The sequence below is a fragment of the Leptidea sinapis genome, chromosome 46 (genome assembly GCF_905404315.1).
Source record: "Leptidea sinapis chromosome 46, ilLepSina1.1, whole genome shotgun sequence".
In the NCBI taxonomy this organism is placed as follows: domain Eukaryota; kingdom Metazoa; phylum Arthropoda; class Insecta; order Lepidoptera; family Pieridae; genus Leptidea; species Leptidea sinapis.
Genome location: NC_066310.1, coordinates 1,097,189 through 1,110,058, shown reverse-complemented (window position 1 = coordinate 1,110,058; position 12,870 = coordinate 1,097,189). Strand labels below are relative to the sequence as shown.

Here is a 12,870-nt window from a genome sequence, read left to right as displayed (position 1 = left end):
CAAATCTTTGTCAGATACCTTCTACAATACCACCTATCAAGATCTTCATCTTGATGAATATGACTTGGCTGAATATGACTGGATGAATATGAATTGTCGTATGACATGGAATGAACACATTAAGAAGAAAGAAAAACTAAATATTAAATTATAGTTTATAAAAAAAAACTAATAAAATTAAAGTCTAGATACATATAATAAATTATAGGGAACCCTATTATATTAACAACTACTAATTACAATTATCAGTACATGTATATTTAACAAGCTCTTTAATAAATTACAGCTCGTTTACAGAGCGATAGATTAATTTATCCACAGTAACCTTTACCACACGTAAGAGTCTTTTACAATTCAGTTGAATTTCGTAACAAATTTGTTATGTACATTTTCTGTGATCATGTTGTAAAAGCATATTCATCACTCCACAGAACATTTTTAATATTTTTTGCTTTCCATGATCATGGAGAACAAGGAGGCTTTAGGACTATAGTAAGCTAGAATCCAGCTGTCACCTATTTTAGAGATCGCATGGAAATGGGCTGACTTCCATAAATCCACCTTTCGATACAATAAACGCATTAGTAGTTTAAAGAGTGCCTTCGAAGAAGTTCAGTTGCTTTTTTGCTGAATAGGCCATGACCAGCCCCCTTGCACAGCGGCGGGTGGGACGGCTGGCAGAAATTACTAAATTCAGCTTTCGACAACACCCACACAGAATCTCTCCCTTACTTGTTCCTGACGGATAATCTGCTCGTCGATTTTGATGTTATAGTCCTCGTACGAGTGACTTTCCAGTTAAAGTATCAAAAGGAACGTTATTTCTAGAACTTTGCAGTTATGCTTCGGGTCCAGTGTCGTAACCCAGGTTTGATACGCCTATTATTTACTTTCAGGGCTGTGATGTGTCACTGATTGATTCTACAGAGCTAGGTATAATAATATCCACACCCTCTATTATCACATCGGCCACTCCACAGGCACAGGGATTATCAAATCGTGCCTTTCATATACCGGTCAAGGTTTTCCAATTGTCAGCATTCAATTGAGGATCAAAAATTGAGCATTCAAAAGAGGATCTGCGTTCGATCTTCTGGTCTCATATTAAAATAATATATTTATATATGAGATATAGAATTCAGAGGGTCGATGTGAATGGTAGCAGATCTCCTGGAACTCCTCTTGGTATGAGGGTACCACAAGGGTCTATTCTTGGACCCTTTCTTTTCCTAATTTATATAAATGATCTACCTAACCTTGTAGAAAAAAAAACACAAGGTGGTATTGTTTGCGGATTCACTCATATTCAAAGCGCAACGAAGCCAAGTTTTATATGTCGAAGTAAACAATTTTATAACGAGTCGGTACTCGAACGGTTAGCTCAGTTGGTTAGAGCACCGGCACGGAACGCCGGAGGTCGTGGGTTCGAATCCCGCATCGTTCATAAAATTTTGTTTTTCAAATTTTATTTGTGTATTAATCCTAGAAGTGAGGATTATCACTTTAAAAACATAACATTTAGATTTACAAGAGCGACATCTCAAGTCAATTTCCTAATATGCAAATATTGGGGTTAAGCAGCTTATCAACTGTAAAGTAGATCCTGTAGATGAAGCCACAAACTGAGAGTTGGACAAAGCAAACAGAATTTTATGACGAGGCGGTACTCTAACGGTTAGCTCAGTTGGTTAGAGCACCGGCACCGAACGCCGGAGGTCGTGGGTTCGAATCCCGCATCGTTCATAAAATTTTGTTTTACAAAATTTCAGTTGTGAAGTAAACAATGCTCTATCTGACATCATCATAAAACAAAGTATATTAAATTTGCCGCGCCAAATGTCAAAAATGTAAACGCGAATATTTTAAATGGAAAGGTGGTAAAACCAGTGGAATCTGCTGTATTTCTTGGCATTAATTTTGATTCCAAATTGCAATGGGGCCCCCATATTGAAGGATTGGCGAATAGGCTTAGTTGTGTAACATATGCGGTTAAGAAAATTAGACGGTTAACTGACATAGATACGGCGCGTCTAGTATACTTTAGTTATTTTCATAGTATTATGTCCTATGGTATATTGCTATGGGGCAGTGCGACAAATATTTATACCATCTTTGTGCTGCAGAAGAGGGCTATTCGCCCGATTTTTTTAGGACCTAGGTAGGTCCTAAAGAATCATTAGGAGAAAAATATAATGAAATAAACATTTTATCTGTTGCTTCTCAATACATTTTCCATAATGTTCTGTATGTACATAAGCACATTGAGGAATTTTCTAGAACCTGTGACATTCATAATGTTAACACGAGGAACAAACATAAACTTGTTATGCCTACTACTCGGTTGGGTCGAGTTAGTAAGTCTTTTGTTGGGCGATGTTTATGCTTCTACAATATGATCCCAGAGAATGTACAAAACAAATGTGTTACGAAATTTAAAAGAATTGTTAAAAAACGTTTGTGTGGGAAAGGTTACTATAGCATAAACGATTTTCTAAAACCACAACACCACGGACTGGGAATAAAGCGAACACCCTCAGGCTCTTTAATTATAAATGTTTATTGTACGATATTACATTGTAATCCATATTTTTATATAAAAAAAAGCCCGCTGAGTTTCTTATACCCATTCTTCTCAGGTCTGAGGCAGTGTCTCTTGAATAGTAGTTGGTGAATGGTGGTAGTTTTTGACGTTCAATAAGTGATTTTGAATCCTATTTTGAATAAAAATATTTGAATTTGAACTACCACCCATTCCAAAAAGAATGCCTCAGACCTCAGAAGAACGGGCGCAACAAACTCAGAGGTCTTCTTTTTTCATAAAAAATATGGTTACAAAGTAATATCTTCAAATTAAAATTATTATTTATTAGCCTGAGGGCGGTCGCTCCATTACCAATGTGTGGTATCACTAAAAAAGTCATTAATGTTATACGAACCTTTACCACATAAACGTTTTTTAACAATTCTTTTTAATATCGTAATACTTTTGTTTTGAACATTTTCTGAGATCTTGTTGTAAAAGCATATACATCGACCCTCAAAAGACTTACTAAGGCATTATAAGTTTATCTCTATTACTGGGGTTAATATTATAGTTATGACAGTGTGTATCAAATTTACTTATGTGCCTATGTAGTACATATATGACATTATCAAGAAAATATTGAGAAGCAACAGTCAAGATGTTATGTTTTTAAATCTTGCTCTCAATGATTCTTTAATGCGATATTTACATAGAAACTGTTACAAATTCTATGTAAGAGTAGGTACTAAGTGGTAATAGTAAATACGTCAATAAATCATAAGTTTATAGTATTCATATTTCGTGTATCAACTGGAATACTCTATTCGCAGAATACGAGGCCAAAGATCACTAAATGTTTCCATGTACTGAATTGTTTATTATACATAGTTGCAACGCTATATATTCACTATATCTATTAATCCTTATAGTTTGAATATTTGATTGTTTTTAAACTGTTATTATTATTATATAATTTAATGTCTATGATATTTCCCGCAAGTATTCGATAATATCGCGTACTTCAGGGATCTCCTTATAATTTCGGGACAAAATTTAATCTTTATAATATTTGTACTGATGTTTTTTCTTTTCAGGGTGATTGTTGTTGGATTTGAGTTAAAGTTCACTACAGCTAATTAGCATTTAGCATATAATGTATCACCCAAAAAAAACCTAATTCATAATGGAAGAATTAATCTCCTGCAAAATATAATTCCTTCAAGATCGCGTAATAAATCAATAATAACCACACGTCAGCCAATTTTGTAATTATAATTCATAACGAGGTATGTGAAGCTTATAATCAAATGATTATAAGGTTATTAAATATAAAGACATAATTAACAAGTCTTATTTCTCACACCATCAGTAACGAACTGTTAATTACAGTGTATTTAGAACGTACGCGAATAATTATACATTGTACACCCCCATTTGTTTAGCTTTTAAATTCTACCATTGTTTTTTTTTTAATTCATCATGGTATTTTAACGTGGAAATACGTGTGTAATTATAAAGATCAGCGTGCGTTCAGTATTCTAGTAGATCAAGATGTAGATTGAAATTATAAATTATCGATATATAGATATATAGATCGGTTGATTATTTTTAAAAATTTAATTTGAATTTTGCCAAGATGATAATGTTAGTAAAATAAGAATTTATGTGGTAATAAGTGATGCGCTTTCAGACAATTTATCTAGTTTCATATTTGACATATATATATTTTAGTATCCTCGCCATTTGCTTGTGTGGCGTGTCACGTAAAACATAATATATAATAATGGCTTAGTTGAGCGTTGTTTCCAGGACGATACGATATGAGTATTCTAACAAAGCGGGATTCTGGGGTTCTTCTGGTGTTTAAGGAGAATGTTAGCTCGTTTTTTTTCTTCACTTCCACAGAAAAAAAAACAAAATAACGATATATTACTTACTCTAAAAACTCAAAAGGCATAAGTCTTCACAAAATAATTTTTGGTATAAATTAAGTACTATCATCGCTTTGGAAAAAAGGTGCGCTCTGAAAGATAATAAAAAGCACAAGAAACTCTACCAGTATTGTTTTTGCGCTAGACAATATTTCACTCTGTCATTGCTATTGATTTAAGATAGTTAAAATTATATTCCAGCCCAAGGCTTTCCGATCTTATAAATATTCCACTCTTCAGTTGTAAATAATTCAATAAATAAATAAAAAAATTTACAGGAGAGCCATTTTAATAAAACATTTGCAACGTGAATACATCATTCACCTCGCCAACAAAATCTGCACGCCGCTTTACTATCTCATGTTCTACCATAAAAGATTAATCGTTAATATTTATAAGAAACAACAAACGACCGAAAATGAGGTTTCATTTCGCAGGGTTCTGCGGAACACCTTTTCCTACAGTTTTACCCGAAGACCATTCGCCGCTTCCAAAGAATACTGCAACACCTCTACTTAAATATAATTTAAAAAAAAAATTAAATATTGAAAAAATAAGCTGTATTTTACTCCATAATGCTTAAGTTTTAGAAATAAAGGTTTGTGGTACACGCAGTTAAATATTTTGGACAGATCACAAATAATGCCCTCTGATCTTATGACCCAGACGTCAAACATATTGTGTTTAATGAGCTCAATATGTGCATCGATTGTTGACAAGCCCTACTTGTGAATCCAATTTGATTTATATTAGAGAATCTATGAAATGCCTTTGGAGCTGTTGTAATGAAATTATAATTATTGCAATATACATACAAATAACCTTCAAATAACAATCCATTATGTGGAAACGAACACTTATATTCATCACACAATTTTTTTTTGTGAAAAAAGGGATGATACGAGCAGGACGTTCAGCTAATGGCAATTGATACGCCCTACCCATTACAATGCAGTGCCGCTCAAGATGATTGAAAAACCTAAAAATTCTGAGCGGCACTACAATTGCGCTCGTCACCTTGAGACATAAGATGTCAAGTCTCATTTGCCCAGTAATTTCACTAGCTACGGCGCCCTTCAGACCGAACTACAATAATGCTTACACATTACTGCTACAGACAGAAGGCAGAAATAGGCGCCGTTGTGGAACCCATAATCTAGCCGGCAGCCTATGCAAAGAAGCCTACCAGTAGTAGAATGTTCACACCCACCTAGTTTCAAAGCTCTAGCACAGAAGCCAGTTCCTCTAAGCCATCAAAAAAAATGTAAATGTCCAAACAATTAATGTAGTACAATAAATAATATTATATAATTTCTCAAATAACTGTCGGATCCAGACCAAATAATCCTGACATATGAAATCCAGGGTAAATATGTACTTGCTATAACCTTAATATATAAAGCTATCTAGTAACATTCACGCCAATAGCTGCTATTACTTCGTGAATAATTAAGTATTCTTACACATTTCGTTACTTGCTACGTTTATGACATAATTGTGATATTAAAAGCAATCTATCCTATCACTTCGGAAAGTGAACTCAATCCTCGTACGCGACAATCATTGGGGCATTATTTTAATGAAAGCTAAATATTGCGTGAGAACATTTTAGGGTTCAGTAAGCTGATCATGAATCAGCAAAGTGCAGGAACATTAGATTGTTTTATTACAACTTTTAGGTAATATCCATTGTAATGGGCAGGGCGTATCAATTACCATCAGCTGAATGTCCTGCTCGTCTCGTCCCTTATTTTCATGAATAAAAAGGATTGTAAACATAAGTATTGTTCTGTAACTAATTAAAAAAATATTATTAAAATTTAATAATTTGGCGTATTGCTATCCCTAATAAAAAAAATTGTTTAGATGAATCTCATCCATTCAGGATAGGTACTCACTATCTCACTAAACTATATCACGTCTGTTGTTATGTGTTGTTTTTATACTGGTCTGCTCTTAGTTAACATTTCACAGAAGTAAATACTTATATCGAACCCTCAAAAGATTGGTTTTGTTTGGAAGACTTCTTCCTACATTCGGTAGGTAAAAAAGTAAAGTAAAAGGGGATATATTTTGTTATTAGTTTCGTAGCCAATATTAATGCTAGATAAGACTTAATTATAGAAAATAATGTCAACGGAACCAAGCACTTATCGTTGAGTAGCTTTCAATATTGTTCTATCATCATTTTGGGTATTGAAATAAATATTAATTCATCCACGCCATACTATTTACGGCGATCGAAAAATTAAATTAGACGGAAAAGCGTCACGTGACGGCACTTAAACAAATTACTCAATTTGATTTTCGTTCGAAAATACTTGCGTACTTAAATCATAGCACTAAAATATATTTTATTATTTTGTTTACGAAAAACATCGTAAATAGATTAAAACTGTCGGATAACAAGTCAGGATATTGTAAGTGTCGTACCTCTTGAATAACGAAGGTTGAATTCCAGGAAATTCTAATAACATAAAATGAAAATACGTGAATAAAATATAGGAACGCGTCAAAAGATAATGTTATAACGGATAATGTTCGAAATATTTAATAATATTATTATTAACAATAAATTAATTATTTCGCTACTGTTTAAACCTAGCGTTAAACATGGAAATAATACTTTTATGTAAGAGTTTGTTGAATTATTTTACATGTGTGGAGAAAACAGGCTAGAGCCTAATAGGATGGGAAGTGATGGAATGGGAAAACTATAGCCGGTACTAATGAAGTACCACAGAGTGGAAACAATTCTTACAAAAGACGCGATTCACAAGTTTTGCCAGAGATCAATTACAGATGAATATAGTACGGTTAGGTTAAGGCGGAGAGTACTACTTCTCCAGCCGTACTAACCCAAATCAGTTGAGATTTGAAAATCACAATTTGTTGAAATATTGCATTTTTCAGGTTTTGCACTATAATAAATTCCCGTTGGATGGTACGAATACCTACAGTCCTAGGTACATAGTAGGTACTGGTCTGGAACACGAATTTTCTGGACTTAGCTAAAAAATTGTTAATATTAAAATGACACCTGGGACAAACGGCAAACGATAAGGCCGATTATTTACACATTCGTTTTTGTCTCTTGACTCAAATCTTAAGACAATAAATAATACGGCTATCTATGTCAGACTATCCCTAAGTCGGATTTCCCTGTTTCCTTATAGGTAATGTGGCTGATTGGCGTTTCTCCCATCGAACTCAGAACGTATTCTCTGTCTTGACTCTGATGCTATTGTGTTTTTTCTAGCAGTAGAAATAAGCAGCAGTAAAAATGCGTGATCTGGGTGTCATTGGCGATAGTCGCTATCGAAAATCTCTAAAAAAAGGCAGCTCTGGGCATATTTAGAGGGTCGCCAGCTTGGCAATGACTCACGGCACGGCATTCGCTATTTTCAATCAGTTTGAAGGTCTGGTGTACTGGTCATAAAAATCGGCAGTAGCGCTTGGTAGTGGGGCTGGATAAAGCAAAGGACTTTAAAATCGTGTATTTCATCTTATGGGCTTTCCGTTGGCTTGTTATATCGCCAGTTTTTTTCTTGAGCACACGATACAGATCGTTATATTGTAATTCAATCTAATTATCAATAAGTTATATATTAATCTTGATCAAACCATAATTCTTTCGAATGATGACGGCTATTTTTCAGACGTTAAGCAAGTTTGACCCCCCTAGACTATAGGGGGCTTTACTATCCCGTTCTAGAGTATACTTTTTCACCATATCAAATACATTTTGAATGCCTCCAGAATACCTCTGAAGGTACATTACATATCGTAAATGAATCAGAGCTGGAGGAAGTTCATTCAAGAGTGTGATTATATGAGAAAAGATATTACCCGAGGTCCTTACTGTGGAGCATTGGAATACATCGACACGAGAAAGAAGGAAGAGGACTTGGAATAAATCAGGTCTTGGAGACACTTCTTTAGAAACTATTTTTATGAACATGTGTCTTTTATGTTCATCTTCACCATCGACTACAGTGAAAATGAGAAATCTAGCCTATATCTAACTTCACGGTCGCCACGTTAAGCTAATTAAAATGTACAATTTGTAATTTTGCTAGTTAAGACTTGTTCTTTGTTGTTTGAATATGAAATTAAGTTCGTAGAAAATCCGAAAGCTTACGAATTCTTACTCATCATAAGACATAAATATTTGCCATATTTAAGGTGTAGAATACTAAATCCTGAATCAACTGGGATATTCCGACATCGTAAATAAATAGATATTATTGCATGATCTATAATATGGAATGATCCAGAAACTTCATAATAATATAATTCATCACAAATTTGTAAAACAAAGCAAAACAAAGTCATATGATTAAGACGTAAATCGTAAAACAATAGATTTATTATTGCAACTGGAGTATCAACACCCGCGGTACGCAACCCCTACTGTGAGTTCGCGAAAGAGATATCGATGTACACAGAAAACCGACTGTAAGCGATCCATAGCGAATACATTTTATACCAAGAAGAAGTGTGCAAGTATAGTGAAGAAGGTGCTACTGAAACTTAAAGCATCAAAATTACGAGCGCAATTGCGGTCCTGCTCAGAATTTTAGAAGAATCCTCAGCTGTACTACGTTGTAGAATGTAGTTGAATGCAGGTATCACTTATCACTAGGGGAGCATCTTGCTCATCCATCGCTTTATATCATTATTTTATTGATTCTTGTTTTAAAGAACTTTGATGCATTAAAATATGAAACGAACAAAATCTACAATATCATAGTGTTATGCTTAATGAAGAGAACCTTGAATAATTTTTTTTTCAGTTTTATTGGCTGCGGGTAGCGTAGTTCACAATATTATAACACTAATGACAAAGGTCAGGTTAATCCTGTAACTTTAGGAGGCCGAAAGTGCATTACACACACCGAACAGAATTTTTCTGTTCCGTGGTTACCCATAATCACCTGACACTTGAGGGTATGTGATTACCCGTTACCGCCACCTTCAACCACGCGCGTTTTAATAATTTAATAAGTATTTAGCATACATGTGTAACCTCAAAGAAAATATGAAGTACTTCTTCTCATTTCTAGCAAAATGTTTGAAACACATTATTGTAATAAAGCTAATCGTAATAGTTACTTGCACTTCGAGTTCAAGAAGTAAGGGTTATTGAAAATTTTACATCAAACACGGAGTATTGCGCAGCTTAACAATTCTATTACCCTTGTGTAATAAACATGCGTAAATAATAAATGTTTCTAACGTAAACTATCTTTTGTTAGCTCCCATCTTATGACGTTACAAACTTCACTGGAAGGATTTGTGAGTGACCCATGGCCTAATAATACTTGTGATGTACTAGGGCTGCAACAATAGATGCAGATATTTATAATCATGTTGTTTTGGTATCACCTTCTCATAATTCAGTAACAAAAAACTCCGTTCACCTATTTTTCTGACATTTGCATTTTAATTTCCCGTGAATTTAGCATTACCATCTTGTAATTTTTTTTCAATGACGTTAATTAAATACCACCGGCTAAAAATTAAAATGTGAAAAAATCTTCTCATCCAAAATGTGTCTGAAGACGAAGGTTTTCAACCAGTGTGTGTTGCCAGTGATGACTCACGGTAAACAGACGTGGTCGCTAACTATGGGCCTGATGAGCAAGCTCATGGTGGCTCAAAGGGCAATGGAGAGGGCTCTCCTCGGAGTTTCCTTGCTAGGTCGATTAAAAAATGAGGAGATCCGTAGGGAACCAAAGTCACCAACATAGTCCAAATTATTATGAAACTAAAGTGAGCAGTGGGCAGGGCAGAGTTTGACTGACGGACGATCTGGTCAAGATCGCCGGAATACGTTGGATGAGGGCAGCGCAGGACCGGTCGTCATGGAGATCTTTGGGGGAGGCCTTTGTCTAGCAGTGGCCGTCTTCCGGCTGATGATGATGATGATGATAATGAAGATCTGCTATTAAATGTTATATCTACCCATTTATCAATCAATCGCTACTATAATCATTTTTTTTCAATTTTTTAAGCCTTTTCTATATTTTTTAAAACATTTTAAAATATTTTACTGGCTCGATTAAAAAAGGGTTTAGTTGGAAATAAATCCCGTCATCTCATAAAATCCAAAGTGAAATTACTGATTTTATATTAGTTACTGCCAGCATCGCTTCTGGTGAAGTTATTACAAAAAATTTATTACAATTAGTTCTCAATTCCTTCAACACAATACAAAAGTTGTAGAGTTTCACGGAAGTGATTTTCAATAAGCTCGAAATACATAAGCCTTGCAGTTAGAAAACTAAATCAATTCAGTCGTCAAAGCCAACCGATTTCCGTTGAGCTCCACAGTTCGCCGTGCGAATGAAAATTGTATAAGGCTCAAGAGGTAGGAGGTGTCAAATTGAGTTGGATATCGATAGTTTCCTACTTGAACTCCCTATAATGTACAGATGAGGGATTAGGTTTTTACAGCAAATTGGAAAATATATTCTTTCTAAAGGGACTTATGTTATGGTTTGTGGTAACTAAGTAGGTATTTAGCTTACCTACTGCTTGGAAATGATCTGCTCACAAACTATTGGCACAAAGGTTATATAATAAATTACTGTTTAAACGGACTTACAAGAATCAATTTGATACTTTATTAAGTAATCATTTTTAAAATAAGTAAAAAGTGTTCGTACAACGGAAGCATCAGAAAAATAGGTTCGGGAATTCTTTTAGCGATTTTTGTTTCAATTCGTGCAACGCTGAGTTGCTCGAATTTTCGGGGATACAGTGCTCTATAAACGGCTAGACCATTTGGCGTTGAGTAGAGTCGTCGCTTCATTGTGCTAATTTCACCTTCACATGACACGTCGCAAATTAGAATATCACCATCTGGATGTGTAGCATACCTCCACAGTGCGATTTTCATGTTGTTTTTTCCACGTACAATCAATCTGTGGACTTCCTAGTGCAGTGTTGCCAGGACGATACGATTCTTACAAATATAAAACATGGTACCTCAATGTTTTCGAATCACTAGATATATGATTGAAAGCAGAAAGGATGGACAGTCGTCGGCACAAGCTTGGCCACGTTTTATTTACCTAATCTGATTTGAGGGTATTCGCAAACAGGATTCAAATTGATGACTCAACACAAGCTTATGACTCGATATACAAATGTTTGCGAGCAAATAGTACTCTATTGGTGGACTGGTTTATGGCCCTCACTACTGGCAGCTTTGATCAGCAGTTCTATTGGATCAGTGATCCTAGTTTTCTAATGATTCTTTGATTTATGATTTAAATACAGTGTAGATTTTTTTCTCAGAACCTCGTCGCACACGAATAGATTTGATTTTCTATTCTCTTTTTAAAGTGTCTTGCATGGATCTTAAAAATAACATTTAATTGCATAATATATGAGAAAATAAAAATTTCGATGGTTTACGTGGAGCGATTGTCTATACTTATAACATAAGTAGCATCTGTAGGTTGTAGAGTATAATATTTATAGTTTTTTTTTTTATAAATATAATATGTATGGAGTAGGTTCTCATTCGTCTATTAAAGTTAGTTTAGAGCATACAAATATATAATATTATGAATAAATCGTCTCCACTCATGTGATAAAGTGTTCTAAAAATATATCGATTGATCGATAAAACATAATATTATAATAAAATATGTATGGAAACGCTATGCAATTTCTGTATCCAGTTTGATGCGGTATAGTAATTGAGTATAACTGCTAGATAGTAAGACTTACTTTAAAATATGTTGAAGGAAACCTACATTTTAAGTATATATTTATAGATTATTTTATTCCATTTAAATAATTGCAGCGCAATTATAAGTGATTTTGTATATTAATTAATTCGAATAAAAGTGGATTGTATTTTTTAAGATTAAAATGAGTTGCGGATCGCGTTAATCAAGAGAATGGAGGATGAAAATAATGCACACCTAGCTTGCGATGTGTTAACTATGTAAGCTGGATGCTCTGGTGTTATCTGGATACCAGGAGATACATAGGAGGTTATAAATTGGCGGCGTGCGCGGTTGGCTGTTTCAGTGGTTGTCAAACGGTGCGGGAGCGAACGAATAGGGAGTGCTGACTGCGTGGACATAGGCGTGCGTAGGATGCGAAAAAGGTGTGGGTAAAACTTAAAAGTACTCGCATTTATATTAATTTGAAATAAATAATCATTTCTTGATATATAATGGTAGCAGTAATATTAATTGTGGTGAAAATTAATTCGTTTGTCAAACTCTCGACTTTTGGATTTAATTATGGATAAAGCGGGTCGTATTAGAGAGGCACGTGTCTAAATGCCGTAATATAAAATTTTGTGTTTCAATTAAATTTGTTAACACTTATATACCTGTCTATTGAATTATAAACAAAACCGCAATATATTATAAGCCATAATAAGATAAA

At 34.3% G+C, this 12,870-nt stretch overlaps 1 non-coding gene across 1 annotated transcript; it reads left to right on the top strand.

Annotated features, from left to right (window-relative positions):
- The first annotated feature begins 1,669 nt into the window (after positions 1-1,669).
- Positions 1,670-1,743, top strand: Trnas-cga (transfer RNA serine (anticodon CGA)). The gene has a single exon. It is a non-coding gene; the product is annotated as a tRNA-Ser (tRNA).
- Positions 1,744-12,870: the final 11,127 nt, after the last annotated feature.